This window comes from Bufo gargarizans, chromosome 5 (assembly GCF_014858855.1).
Source record: "Bufo gargarizans isolate SCDJY-AF-19 chromosome 5, ASM1485885v1, whole genome shotgun sequence".
In the NCBI taxonomy this organism is placed as follows: domain Eukaryota; kingdom Metazoa; phylum Chordata; class Amphibia; order Anura; family Bufonidae; genus Bufo; species Bufo gargarizans.
The window spans coordinates 20,308,083-20,320,429 of NC_058084.1; the positions used below are offsets into that span (position 1 = coordinate 20,308,083).

At 43.9% G+C, this 12,347-nt stretch overlaps 1 non-coding gene across 1 annotated transcript; it reads left to right on the forward strand.

Moving 5' to 3' along the window:
• Window positions 1–11,108: 11,108 nt before the first annotated feature.
• Window positions 11,109–11,194, forward strand: LOC122939714. The gene has a single exon (XR_006390152.1). It is a non-coding gene; the product is annotated as a small nucleolar RNA SNORD71 (small nucleolar RNA).
• The last annotated feature ends 1,153 nt before the right edge of the window (window positions 11,195–12,347 follow it).

A 12,347-nucleotide genomic window follows, 5' to 3' on the forward strand; every position in this document is an offset into this window, starting at 1 on the left:
GTAATGGCTTCTTCTGGCCACTCCGCCATAAAGCCCAACTCTATGGAGCGTACGGCTGATTGTCGTCCTATGTGCAGATCCTCCAGTCTCTGCTGTGGAACTCTGCAGCTCTTCCAGGGTTACCTTAGGTCTCTGTGCTGCCTCTCTGATTAATGCCCTCCTTGCCCGGCCCGTCAGTTTTGGTGGGCGGCCGTCTTTTGGCAGGTTTGCTGTTGTGCCATGTTCTTTCCATTTGGTTATGATAGATTTGATGGTGCTCCGGGGGATCATCACAGATTTGGATATTTTTATAACCCGTCCCTGACTTGTACTTCTCCACAACATTGTCCCTTAATTGTTTGGAGAGCTCCTCGGTCTTCATAGCAGTGTTTGGTTAGTGATGCCTCTTGCTTAGGTGTTGCAGCCTCTGGGGTGTATATGCAATGACAGATCATGTGACACTTAGATTGCACTCAGGTGACATCATGTGACTTCTGAAGGTAATTGGTTGCACCAGAGCTTTATATGGGCTTCCTAACAAAGGGGGTGAATACATACGCACAGGACAATTTTCTGTTTTCTATTTCTAAACAATAGTTTTATTTATATATTTTTCTCATTTCACTTCAACAACTTAGACGATTGTGTTCTGATCATCACTTACAAGTCAGATTAACAAAACATTGAACTTGAGGCTGTAATGTAACAAAATACGAAAAAAGTCAAGGGGGTGAATACTTTTGCAAGGCTATGTGTGCAGCGACAAAAAAGGATTAAGACCTGAATAAAATAAATGGCATTTTCTGATTATAACACGACGACTCCTTCCTTCTGTATAAAACGTGGCCGTTATCGGCGGGGGCCTCAGTCAGGGCGTCTGTCCATGGAGCATCCACACTTATTTAAAAGCTTGTGAGGGGCACGCGCCAAAGATAGGTTTAAAAAAAATTAACACACAAATAAGACAAAATAAAAACCCATTGCCGCCCCGTTCATGTGACACTATATATATATATATATATATATATATACACATCAAAACAGATAGAAAATAAATCTAAATGAATCACAATCCCAGAGAGTCACAGAAAAAGATGTTGCAAACATTATTATTGTGTTCTAGATATAAAAAATAAAAACACCTAAGGGCTGTGCTAAATCACAAAGTCTTTGGTCATTAAAGTGTTAAAATACTTCACCTAAACACCTAAAATTAAGGATTTTGCCCTATGTAGGGCCTGTGCCAGTTTGGTGTAGATTTCAGTCATTTATGCCAGTTTAGTACATACTGTGTGCCAGGCCAGGCCCTTTCAGAAGATGGCGCAGGCGCTGGCACAGAATGACATTTGAAAAGTTGCAAAAAAGCAATTGGATGTCCAGGAGTCCGCACGACTGATGGAAGGGCATCTGTCAGGTGACTTGTACCTATGACGCTGGCTGACCTGTGCCATCAGTGTTGGTGCCAGGATCATATGTGCCCGCATCACTCAGAAAAATGAAGGCTTCATATATGCAAATGAGCATCTAAGAGCAACAGGGGCGGTGCCGTTACACCTAGAGGCTCTACTGTCTCCCCCTGGCTCTGTGCAGGATTACTGCACCGATTTATAGTAACCATGAGAATTCTTCGTACGCTAAATCCACAGGATTCCTGGAAACCGAATTACCAGGAGGTCCAATAACCTTTTTCCAGCACCTCTCTCATGACAGCAGCAGAGGAGCGACACCGAACCCTGAAACTACATCTGTATCTGTCTGGATAATCTGAGGTGTAAGAATCGTAAAGAGGACCACAAAACGCAATGCAACCTGACAGCCCCGTGTTCTAGAGCAGGAGGAGCGGATTAGTATACAGGTTGTGGGGAAAGATGCAGTAAAAACACATTTATTTCTCTGCTTTTTCACTTCCTGTGAACACCTATCGGTACAGGAGGAGGGGTTATCAGTGACTGACAGCTATGGGTACAGGAGGGAGGGGTTATCAGTGACTGACAGCTATGGGTACAGGAGGGAGGGGTTATCAGTGACTGACAGCTATGGGTACAGGAGGGAGGGGTTATCAGTAACTGACAGCTATGGGTACAGGAGGGAGGGGTTATCAGTAACTGACAGCTATGGGTACAGGAGGGAGGGGTTATCAGTGACTGACCGCTATCGGTACAGGAGGGAGGGGTTATCAGTGACTGACCGCTATCGGTACAGGAGGGAGGAGTTATCAGTGACTGACAGCTAAGGGTACAGGAGGGAGGGGTTATCAGTGACTGACGGCTATCGGTACAGGAGGGAGGGGTTATCAGTGACTGACAGCTATGGGTACAGGAGGGAGGGGTTATCAGTGAATGACAGCTGTCGGTACAGGAGGGAGGGGTTATCAGTGACTGACAGCTGTCGGTACAGGAGGGAGGGGTTATCAGTGACTGACAGCTATGGGTACAGGAGGGAGGGGTTATCAGTGACTGACCGCTATCGGTACAGGAGGGAGGGGTTATCAGTGAATGACAGCTATCGGTACAGGAGGGAGGGGTTATCAGTGAATGACAGCTATCGGTACAGGAGGGAGGGGTTTTCAGTGAATGACAGCTATCGGTACAGGAGGGAGGGGTTATCAGTGACTGACAGCTTTGGGAACAGGAGGGAGGGGTTATCAGTGACTGACAGCTATGGGTACAGGAGGGAGGGGTTATCAGTAACTGACAGCTATGGGTACAGGAGGGAGGAGTTATCAGTGACTGACAGCTAAGGGTACAGGAGGGAGGGGTTATCAGTGACTGACGGCTATCGGTACAGGAGGGAGGGGTTATCAGTGACTGACGGCTATCGGTACAGGAGGGAGGGGTTATCAGTGACTGACGGCTATCGGTACAGGAGGGAGAGGTTATCAGTGACTGACCGCTATCGGTACAGGAGGGAGGGGTTATCAGTGACTGACCGCTATCGGTACAGGAGGGAGGGGTTATCAGTGACTGACAGCTATCGGTACAGGAGGGAGGGGTTATCAGTGACTGACCGCTATCGGTACAGGAGGGAGGGGTTATCAGTGACTGACCGCTATCGGTACAGGAGGGAGGGGTTATCAGTGACTGACCGCTATCGGTACAGGAGGGAGGGGTTATCAGTGACTGACCGCTATCGGTACAGGAAGTTGGAGTTATCAGTGACTGACAGCTATCGGTACAGGAGGGAGGGGTTATCAGTGACTGACAGCTATCGGTACAGGAGGGAGGGGTTATCAGTGACTGACAGCTATCGGTACAGGAGGGAGGGGTTATCAGTGACTGCCAGCTATCGGTACAGGAGGGAGGGGTTATCAGTGACTGACCGCTATCGGTACAGGAGGGAGGGGTTATCAGTGACTGACCGCTATCGGTACAGGAGGGAGGGGTTATCAGTGACTGACCGCTATCGGTACAGGAGGGAGGGGTTATCAGTGACTGACCGCTATCGGTACAGGAGGGAGGGGTTATCAGTGACTGACAGCTATCGGTACAGGAGGGAGGGGTTATCAGTGACTGACAGCTATCGGGTACAGGAGGGAGGGGTTATCAGTGACTGACCGCTATCGGTACAGGAGGGAGGGGTTATCAGTGACTGACAGCTATCGGTACAGGAGGGAGGGGTTATCAGTGACTGACCGCTATCGGTACAGGAGGGAGGGGTTATCAGTGACTGACCGCTATCGGTACAGGAGGGAGGGGTTATCAGTGACTGACAGCTATCGGTACAGGAGGAGGGGTTATCAGTGACTGACAGCTATCGGTACAGGAGGGAGGGGTTATCAGTGACTGACAGCTATCGGTACAGGAGGGAGGGGTTATCAGTGACTGACCGCTATCGGTACAGGAGGGAGGAGTTATCAGTGACTGACCGCTATCGGTTCAGGAGGGAGGGGTTATCAGTGACTGACCGCTATCGGTACAGGAGGGAGGGGTTATCAGTGACTGACCGCTATCGGTACAGGAGGGAGGGGTTATCAGTGACTGACAGCTATCGGTACAGGAGGGAGGGGTTATCAGTGACTGACAGCTATGGGTACAGGAGGGAGGGGTTATCAGTGACTGACAGCTATCGGTACAGGAGGGAGGGGTTATCAGTGACTGACAGCTATCGGTACAGGAGGGAGGGGTTATCAGTGACTGCCAGCTATCGGTACAGGAGGGAGGGGTTATCAGTGACTGACCGCTATCGGTACAGGAGGGAGGGGTTATCAGTGCCTGACAGCTATCGGTACAGGAGGGAGGGGTTATCAGTGAGGGCTGGGCACTGCAGGGGGGCGTCACTGGGCTCCAGAGAGGGGAAAAAACACCCCTCTGGGCACCTTGGAGCTTCATTAGCGTATCAGAAAAAGAGATTTTTTTATCAAAATGACAAAATGAAATAAAGTAAGAAGAAGACTGCAGGAAATAAGGTACTTTACTGAACATGGCGATGGAGACAGCTTAGAATGCTAAAAGCAGGTGACAGATTCCCTTTAATTATAACTTTTTGTGAATTGGGACATTTAAACTTGCTTTTTTTTATTTTTTATTCCAATTTAAATTTAGTCGGAGTCGGATCATTTTTGCCGACTCCGACTCCAGGTGCCCAACGTTGCCTCCGACTCCTGGACTCGGACTCCACAGCCCTGACGACAGCCGTCTCTTATTCACACACAATGCTCCTCCTGTGCCGATGGCTCTTCACAGGTTATACTGAATATTTCCCTACATCAGTCTGCTCAGCAGAGGTGCTTTCAGGCTGTGTTTAGTGGCGACAGGTCTTCTTTAACCCCTTAACACATAATGCTGTACAGCATCAGGCGCAGGGAATTGTAAGTAATAAGCCCGCTCCATACACAGCAGGCACCCAGCCGCAAGCGAGGTGAAATCATGGGGCTGTGGACATAAACTTTTTTTTAACCCCTTAACCACCTCAGCTCCCCTAGCTTAAACACCCTTAATGACCAGGCCACTTTTTACACTTCTGCACTACACTACTTTCACCGTTTATTGCTCGGTCATGCAACTTACCACCCAAATGAATTTTACCTCCTTTTCTTCTCACTAATAGAGCTTTCATTTGGTGGTATTTCATTGCTGCTGACATTTTTACTTTTTTTGTTATTAATCGAAATTTACCGAAATTTTTGCAAAAAAATGTAATTTTTCACTTTCAGTTGTTAATTACTTTTTTTTTTAAAACGACATCTATATATAAATTTTTCTCTAAATTTATTGTTCTACATGTCTTTGATAAAAAAAAATGTTTGGGTAAAAAAAAAATGGGTAAAAGTTATAGCGTTTACAAACTATGGTACAGAAATGTGAATTTCCGCTTTTTGAAGCAGCTCTGACTTTCTGAGCACCTGTCATGTTTCCTGAGGTTCTACAATGCCCAGACAGTAGAAAACCCCCACAAATGACCCCATTTCGGAAAGTAGACACCCTAAGGCAGGGCTGGCCAACCTGTGGCTCTCCAGCTGTTGTAAAACTACAACTCCCACCATGCTTTGCTGTAGGCTGATACCTGTAGGCAGTCTGGGCATGCTGGGAGTTGTAGTTTTGCAACAGCTGGAGAGCCTCAGATTGGCCATCCCTGCCCTAAGGTATTCACTGATGGGCATAGTGAGTTCATAGAACTTTTTATTTTTTGTCACAAGTTAGCGGAAAATGATGATTTTTTTTTTCCTTACAAAGTCTCATATTCTACTAACTTGAGACAAAAAATAAAAACTTCCATGAACTCACTATGCCCATCACGAAATACCTTGAAGTGTCTTCTTTCCAAAATGGGGTCACTTGTGGGGTAGTTATACTGCCCTGGCATTTTAGGGGCCCTAATGTGTGCAAAGTAGTTTGAAATCAAAATCTGTAAAAAAATGACCGGTAAAATCCGAAAGGTGCTCTTTGGAATTTGGGCCCCTTTGCCCACCTAGGCTGCAAAAAAGTGTCACACATGTGGTATCGCCGTACTCAGGAGAAGTTGGGGAATGTGTTTTGGGGTGTCATTTTACATATACCCATGCTGGGTGAGATAAATATCTCGGTCAAATGCCAACTTTGTATAAAAAAAAATTGGAAAAGTTGTCTTTTGCTGAGATATTTCTCTCATCCAGCATGGGTATATGTAAAATGACACCCCAAAACACATTCCCCAACTTCTCCTGAGTACGGCGATACCAGATGTGTGACACTTTTTTGCCGCCTAGGTGGGCAAAGGGGCCCACATTCCAAAGAGCACCTTTCGGATTTCACAGGGCATTTTTTACACATTTTGATTTCAAACTACTTTGCATGCATTTGGGCCCCTAAAATGCCAGGGCAGTATAACTACCCCACAAGTGACCCCATTTTGGAAAGAAGACACCCCAAGGTATTCCCTGAGGGGCATGGCGAGTTCCTAGAATTTTTTATTTTTTGTCACAAGTTAGCGGAAAATGATTTTTCTTTTTTTTTTTCTTACAAAGTCTCATATTCCATTAACTTGTGACAAAAAATAAAAACTTCCATGAACTCACTATGCCCATCACGAAATACCTTGGGGTGTCTTCTTTCCAAAATGGGGTCACTTGTGGGGTAGTTATACTGCCCTGGCATTTTAGGGGCCCAAATGCGTGCAAAGTAGTTTGAAATCAAAATCTGTAAAAAATGGCCTGCGAAATCCGAAAGGTGCTCTTTGGAATTTGGGCCCCTTTGCCCACCTAGGCTGCAAAAAAGTGTCACACATGTGGTATTGCCGTACTCAGGAGAAGTTGGGGACTGTGTTTTGGGGTGTCATTTTACATATACCCATGCTGGGTGAGATAAATATATTGGCAAAAGACAACTTTTCCCATTTTTTTATACAAAGTTGGCATTTGACCAAGATATTTTTTTTTTTCCTCACAAAGTCTCCCTTTCCGCTAACTTTGGATAAAAATTTCAATCTTTCATGGACTCAATATTGCCCCTCACGGAATACCTTGGGGTGTCTTCTTTCCGAAATGGGGTCACATGTGGGGTATTTATACTGCCCTGGCATTTTAGGGGCACTAAAGCGTAAGAAGTCTGGAATATAAATGTCTAAAAAATTTCACGCATTTGGATTCCGTGAGTGGTATGGCGAGTTCATGTGAGATTTTATTTTTTGACACAAGTTAGTGAAATATGAGACTTTATAAGAAAAAAATATATATATAATTTCCGCTAACTTGTGCCAAAAAAACGTCTGAATGGAGCCTTACAGGGAGGTGATCAATGACAGGGGGGTGATCAATGACAGGGGGGTGATCAGGGAGTCTATATGGGGTGATCAGGGGTTAATAAGTGACCAGGGCGGGGTGTAGTGTAGTGCTTGGTGCTACTTATTACAGAGCTGCCTGTGTCCTCTGGTGGTCGATCCAAGCAAAAGGGACCACCAGGGGACCAGGTAGCAGGTATATTAGACGGTGTTATCAAAACAGCGTCTAATATACCTGTTAGGGGTTAAAAAAATCGCATCTACAGCCTGCCAGCGAACGATCCACTCACTTACCTTCCGATCCTGTGTGCGCGCGTTCACAGAAAATCTCGCCTCTCGCGAGAGGGCTGCCGCCAGGACGCAATCCTGCATACGGCGGTCCTGGCGTGGTTAAGGACTCAGCCCTATTTCACCTTAAAGGGAGTCTGTCAGCACATTTGCCCCTTTTTAACAGTTCCCATAGCGCTGTAGCCGCAACACAGATGATTAAAACGGTACCTTTTATATGCTTTTGTGGACTTTTAAAACTCCCAAAAACGAACTTTGATGCATATGTAAATGAGGGCTCGCAAGTGCCCAGGGCGGCGTCCACCGCGTTGGAGCCCAGGCAGCTCTGCCTCTTCGGCTCTTATCCCCGCCCAGCCTCTTCCTCTGCCCGCCCATCTGTTTTCTCTCCCCCTCAGCGAGATCCCGCGCCTGCGCGATGACTTCCTTGGTCGGGGCATTTTTTGCAAATCTGCCCGGTGATAACTTTAAAAAAAATTGACTTATCCAGGCCGTTCTGAGATTGTTTTTTTTTTTGGTCACATATTGTACTTCATGACACTGATAAAATAAAGTAAAAACAATTCATTTTTATTTATAAAAAAATACCAAATTTACCAAAAATTTGTAAAAAAAAAATTGCAAATTTTCAAGTTTCAATTTCTCTACTTCTATAATACATAGTAATACCTCCAAAAATAGTTATTACTTTACATTCCCCATACGTCTACTTCATGTTTGGATCATTTTGGGAAAGATATTTTATTTTTTGGGGATGTTACAAGGTTTAGAAGCAAATCTTGAAATTTTTCCGAAATTTTCAAAAACCCAATTTTTAGGGACCAGTTCAGGTCTGAAGTCACTTTGCGAGGCTTACATAATAGAAACCACCCAAAAATGACCCCATTCTATAAACTACACCCCTCAAGGTATTCAAAACTGATTTTACAAACTTTGTTAACCCTTTAGATGTTCCAGAAGAATTCATGGAAAATAGAGATACAATTTCTAAATTTCACTTAGGCCTCATGCACACGACCGTTGTTTCATTCCGTGTCCGTTGTTCAGTTTTTCGTGATTTTCTGCGGACCCATTGACTTTCAATGAGGCCTTTTTTGGCAGATTTTCCATTTTAATAATTCTTTTCCAGTTACAAAGCAAGGGTTAACAGCCAACCCAAACTCAATATTTATGGCCCAAATTCTGTCATTTACAGAAACACCCCATATGTGGTCGTAAACTGCTGTACGGGCACACGGCAGGGCGCAGAAGGAAAGGAATGCCATACGTTTTTTGGAAGGCAGATTTTGCTGGACTGTTTTTTTTACACCATGTCCCATTTGAAGCCCCCTGATGCACCCCTAGAGTAGAAACTCCATAAAAGTGACCCCATCCAAGAAACTACACCCCTCAAGGTATTCAAAACAGATTTTACAAACGTCGTTAACCGTTTAGGTGTTGCACAAGAATTAATGGAAAATAGAGATACAATTTCAAAATTTAACTTTTTGGGCAGATTTTCAATTTTTTTATATTTTTTTTACTTTTACAAAGCAAGGGTTAACAGCCAAACAAAACTCATTATTTATGGCCCTAATTCTGTAGTTTACAGAAACACCCCATATGTGGTCGTAGACCGCTGTACGGGCACACGCCAGGGCGCAGAAGGAAAGAAACGCCATACGGTTTTTGGAAGGCAGTTTTTGCTGGACAGGTTTTTTTGACAACATGTCCCATTTGAAGCCCCCCTGATGCACCCCTAGAGTAGAAACTCCAAAAAAGTGACCCCATTTTAGAAACTACGGAATAGAGTGGCAGTTTTGTTGGTACTAGTTTAGGGTACATATGATTTTTGGTTGCTCTCTATTACACTTTTTGTGAGGCAAGATAACAAGAAATAGCTGTTTTGGCACCGTTTTTATTTTGTTATTTACAACATTCATCTGACAGGTTATATAATGTGGTATTTTTATAGACCAGGTTGTCACGGACGCGGCGATACCTAATATGTATACTTTTATTTATGTAAGTTTTACACAATGATTTCTTTTTTGAAGCAAAAAAAATCATGTTTTAGTGTTTCCATAGTCTGAGAGCCATAATTTTTTCAGTTTTTGGGCGATTACTTTGGGTAGGGTATGATTTTTGTGGGATGAGATGACTGTTTTATTAGCACTATTTTGGGGTGCGTGTGACTTTTTGATCGCTTGCTATTACACTTTTTGTGATGTAAGGTGACAAAAAATGGTTTATTTAGCACAGTTTTTATTTTAAATTTTTTACGGTGTTCATCTGAGGGGTTAGATCATGTGATATTTTTATAGAGCCGGTCGATACGGACGCGGCGATACCTAATATGTATACTTTTTTTTATTTATGTAAGTTTTACACAATAATATCATTTTTGAAACAAAAAAAAATCATGTTTTAGTGTTTCCGTCTGCGAGCCATAGTTTTTTCAGTTTTTGGGCGATTATCTTAGGTAGGGTCTAATTTTTTGCGGGATGAGGTGACGGTTTGATTGGCACTATTTTGGGGTGCACATGACTTTTTGATCGCTTGCTATTACACTTTTTGTTATGTAAGGTGACAAAAAATGGTTTATTTAGCAGGTCGATATGAACGCGGCGATACCTAATAATATGTATACTTTATTTTTATTTATGTAAGTTTTACACAATAATATCATTTTGAAACAAACAAAAAAAAATCATGTTTTAGTGTCTCCATATTCTGAGCCATAGTTTTTTTTTATTTTTTGGGCGATTGTCTCAGGTAGGGGCTCATTTTTTGCGGGATGAGGTGCTGGTTAGATTGGTACTATTTTGGTGGGCAAACGCCTTTTTGATCGCTTGCTGTTGTACTTTTTGTGATGTAAGGTGACAAAAAAATTGTTTATTTAGCACAGTTTTTTTATTTTTTACGGTGTTCATCTGATATGTTTATAGAGCCAGTCTCACAGGCTCGTCACTGGAAGGCAGCGCGATGCCTTCCTTAGACATCGCGCTGCCTTCCATGCCATCGGGTACCCCCTACAGCCGCATGGGGACCCGATGGTATCGCCACACGCTGCCGCAAACCGAAGGTAAAGCTGCAAACCGCAGGTCTGAATTGACCGCCGCCGGTGATCGGAAATACACATGACGTACCGGTACGTCATGGGTCCTTAACCCCTTCCCAACTGCAATCCGTTTATATACGTGATAGCTGCACATACCCCGTGCAGTTACCACGTATATAAACGTTCTGGCAGTTCTTTAATCCAAGCGCTGCAAAGCGCTTGGATTAAAGCTTCTGCCCCTGCACTGCTGCTGTCACGGACAGCATACAGTGCAGTAATGCCGGCAAGGGACCAATCAGAGTGGTCCCTTGCCGGCAATCGATCCGATTGGTTAGTCTGTGCAGACTAACCAATCGGATCGCGGCAGTGTTAAAATGCAGGTTTCAGGCTCTGATCTGCGCTCTGCAGATAATGAAGCCCCCCGATCTGTGCCCCCTTCTTGTGTGCCTCCAACCCCCCCACCACCACCGTGAGCCCTGCCTCTGCCATTGGTCCCCGCCCCCATCCATGTATCCTGCCCCTGATGCGGTCCACCCCCTCCCCGCCCAATACATTTATCCTGCCCGATCTGTAATTTCTGAATGCTGCCCCCGATGCAGTCCCCCTGCTGTGTGTGATGGTGGCGGCTCCATTCCTGAGCTGCCGCCATCAGCTGAGAGTGTCAGCTCTATGCTGACACTCTGCTGTAACCCCATAGATGCAGCGGCATCCATGGGGTTAATAGAGGGAGGGGGCTCCCTCTCTCAACCATCGGGGCTGCTGCGCTGGATTGGTGCGCCCGATGGTTGCCATGGCAACCAGACGCTTTGCAAAGGCATCTGGTGCTGCCACCTACAAGACATCTGGTAGTATTATACTTTGGAATGCAAGAGCATTGCAAAGTATAGTAAAACCATCAGCCCCACTGAATCTTCAAGATCCAAGAGGGAACTGATAAAAAAAAAAGTGAAAATAATAAAAGTAAAAATAAATAAATAAATAAAAATGTAAATAAAAAAAAATTGCCTTTTCCTATAAAAAATGTAAAAAACAAAAACCACACATATTAGGTATCACCGCGTCCGTAACGACTATCTCTATAAATATATCACATGATCAACCCCGTCCAATAAACACCGTAAAAAATATAAACTGTGTAAAAAAAAAAGCCATTTTTGTCACCTTACATCACAAAAAGTGCAACACCAAGCGATCAAAAAGGCATATAAGCCCCAAAATAGTACCAAACCGTTACCTCATCCCGCAAAAAATGAGCCCATATTTAAGACAATCGGCCAAAAAAAAAAAAAGCTATGGCTCTCAGACTATGGAGACACTAAAACATAATTTTTGGGGTTTCAGAAATGCTATTATTGTGTAAAACTTAAATAAATAAGAAAAAGTATACATATTGGGTATTGCCACGTCCGTAACGATCTGCTCTATAAAACTGTCACATGACCTAACCCCTCAGATGAACGCTGTAAAAAAAAAAAAACTGTTCCAAAACAGCCAATTTTTGGGTCACCTTGCCCTATGAAGTGTAATAATGAATGATCAAAAAATCATATGTACCCAAAAATGGTACCAATAAAAACCTCTACTCTTTCTGCAAAAAAACGATCCCCTGTACAAGACGATCGGTAGAAAAATAAAAAACATATGGCGTTCAGAAAATGGACACACAAGAACATAATTACTTTTTCAAAAATGCCTTATTATGTAAAACTGAAACAAACAAACAAAAAAAGTAGACATATTTGATATCATTGCGTCCGTAACAACCTGCTCTATAAAAATAGCACATGATCTAACCTGTCAGATGAACCTTGTAATAAATTAAAGATGACAAAACAGTGCCAAAACAGCA